Source organism: Saimiri boliviensis, chromosome 2, assembly GCF_048565385.1.
Source record: "Saimiri boliviensis isolate mSaiBol1 chromosome 2, mSaiBol1.pri, whole genome shotgun sequence".
Lineage (NCBI taxonomy): Eukaryota > Metazoa > Chordata > Mammalia > Primates > Cebidae > Saimiri > Saimiri boliviensis.
In genome coordinates, this window is record NC_133450.1 from 58,814,120 (window position 1) to 58,816,644 (window position 2,525).

Sequence of the window (2,525 nt, forward strand, 5' to 3'; positions counted from 1 at the left end):
GTGGGAATAGATCTCATCATGATTAAGATAAATGTTTGAAACAGTATTCTTAGGGGCTTGCTGTGTGACTCAGGCTGCTGGAATGCAGTGGTGTGATCATAGCTCACTGCAGCCTCAACCCCCTGGGCTCAAGTGATCCTCCCACATCAGCCTCCTGGGCAGCTGGGACCACAGGCATGCACCACTATGACCAACTATTTATTTTTATTTTTTATAGAGATGAGGGCCTCACTTTGTTGCCCAGGCTGGTCTTGAACAATTGGGCTCAAGTGATCCTCCCACCTCCACTTCCCAAAGTGCTGAGATTGTAGGTGTGAACCACTGCACCCAGACTGAAAATATGGTTCTTATAAATTCTCAACTAAAATAAAATTATTTAAGAAAATACTGTTTTATTTATATATCTGTTATTTCTGTACCATGGAAATTTCTAGATTAGAAAATTCATATGTAGAATTGGCAATTATGTATTTTTCTGAATACAAAAATAATGTCACTCTCACCAGTATTCTCTGGTATCATAAACATTAAATATTTAGAAATCTGTTAACAAGTTAACGATGTGATTGGTTGGTGTAAAGAAAACTTATTGCACTCAAATGAACAACAAAATAAGAATAGAAGCAATTTTGGCTGAGTTCTTTGCTGGTTGTCGCACGTCTAAAGGTGGTTTTATGCGCACCTAGGATGCCACGTGGAAGCCGGAGCCGCATCTCCCGCATGGCCCCTCCCGCCAGGCGGCCCTGCAGATGAGAACTGCACCCAGGCCAGCACCAGCCGCTCAGCCACCAGCAGCGGCCTCCGCTCTGCAGTTGGCTCTCTTGCTGCGGCGCCCGGGCGGCCAGATTTGATGGCCCAGATGGCAACCACTGCAGCCGGCGTGGCTGTGGACTCTGCTGTGGGGCACACACTGGGCCACGCCATTACTAGGGGCTTCTGTGGAGGAAGTAATGCTGCTGAGCCTGCGAGGCCTGACATCACTTACCAGGAGCCTCAGGGAACCCGGCCGGTACAGCGAGGGCAGCTTGCTTGTATGAGGTCAGTTTTTGGAGTATGTCCAGAACCAGAGTGACATCAAGCTCTGTGAGGGTTTTAATGAGGTGCTGAAACAGTACCGACTTGCAAATGGATTGACCTAATCAAGTTCAACCTGGAGAAATGGAAAACCAGCTCTCAAAACCAACTTAATTTAGTATTAAAATATATTGATAATGGGCCGGGTGCGATGGCTCACCCCTGTAATCCCAGCACTTTGGGAGGCCGAGGCGGGTGGATCACGAGGTCAAGAGATCGAGACCATCCTGGTCAACATAGTGAAACCCCGTCTCTACTAAACATACAAAAAATTAGCTGGGCATGGTGGCATGTGCCTGTAATCCCAGCTGCTCAGGAGGCTGAGGCAGGAGAATTGCCTTGAACCCAGGAGGCGGAGGTTGCGGTGAGCCGAGATCGCGCCATTGCACTCCAGCCTGGGTAACAAGAGCGAAACTCCGTCTCAAAAGTAAAATAAAATAAAATATATTGATAGTGAAAGTATAAAATGTAACATCAGTTAAACCTCTCCTGTCATTCCTAGCTTCCTTGGTTCAGAATTGAAATGGAAGGGGGTGTTCCTACTCTGTGGAATTTGGGGCTGGGCAAATGTTTGTGTGGCCTCCTTAAACTAGCTATTATGATTTTGTTCTTTGTGAGTTAATTAGAATAAGGTGATCTTCTTCTTCAAAAAATAGTAATTCCCTCCCTCCCTCCCTGCCTCCCTCCCTTCCTTTCTTCCTTCCATTTGTTGAGACAGAGTCTTGCTCTATTACCAGGCTGGAGTGCAGGGGTGCAATCTCAGCTCACTGCAACCTTTGCCTCTTGGGTTCAAGCAATTCTCCTGCCTCAGCCTCCTAAGTACCTGGGACTACAGGCACACCACCATGCCCAGCTAATTTTTGTATTTTTAGTAGAGATGGGGTTTTACCATGTTGGTCAGAATGGTCTCAATTTCTTGACCACATGATCCACTCGGCTTGGCCTCCCAAAGTGCTGGGATTACAGGCGTGGGCCAATGCGGCCAGCCAGAATGAATTTCTTCTAAGGTGTAAAGCTTCTTCTTCTTTTTTTTTTTTTTTTTAATAACAAAAGTAAGTACTGAATAAGAAAAGCAATTTAGAAAAATCCTTTTATGAACATGCCATGTTTAAGCTTTCTAATTCAGGACAACATGTGCATTTTTGAAGATATAAATTGTCAGTTATGATAAAACCACCACAGTCTAATCTGGGGAAAAAGACAGCATTATTACCATAACAATCTCTTTTATAGTATAATGTGCATCATGTACATGAATTGGAAAGTCAGGCAGACCTTGCCTTCTTCCTTGGTTTCTCCCTTTCCTGCTGCATAGCACATTTGAGTGACTCCGTGTCTCTCATTGTCAGGTTTATAATTTATAAAATAGGGATAATAGCATCTTTCTCCCAAGGTTATGTGAGGTTTAAATAAACCCTTGTAGAAACTCCTGTTTCACACAGCCTGGTACA

At 44.7% G+C, this 2,525-nt stretch overlaps 1 pseudogene; it reads left to right on the plus strand.

Moving 5' to 3' along the window:
* Positions 1 to 687: 687 nt before the first annotated feature.
* Positions 688 to 1,417, plus strand: LOC101046697 (coiled-coil-helix-coiled-coil-helix domain-containing protein 2 pseudogene; annotated as a pseudogene).
* The last annotated feature ends 1,108 nt before the right edge of the window (positions 1,418 to 2,525 follow it).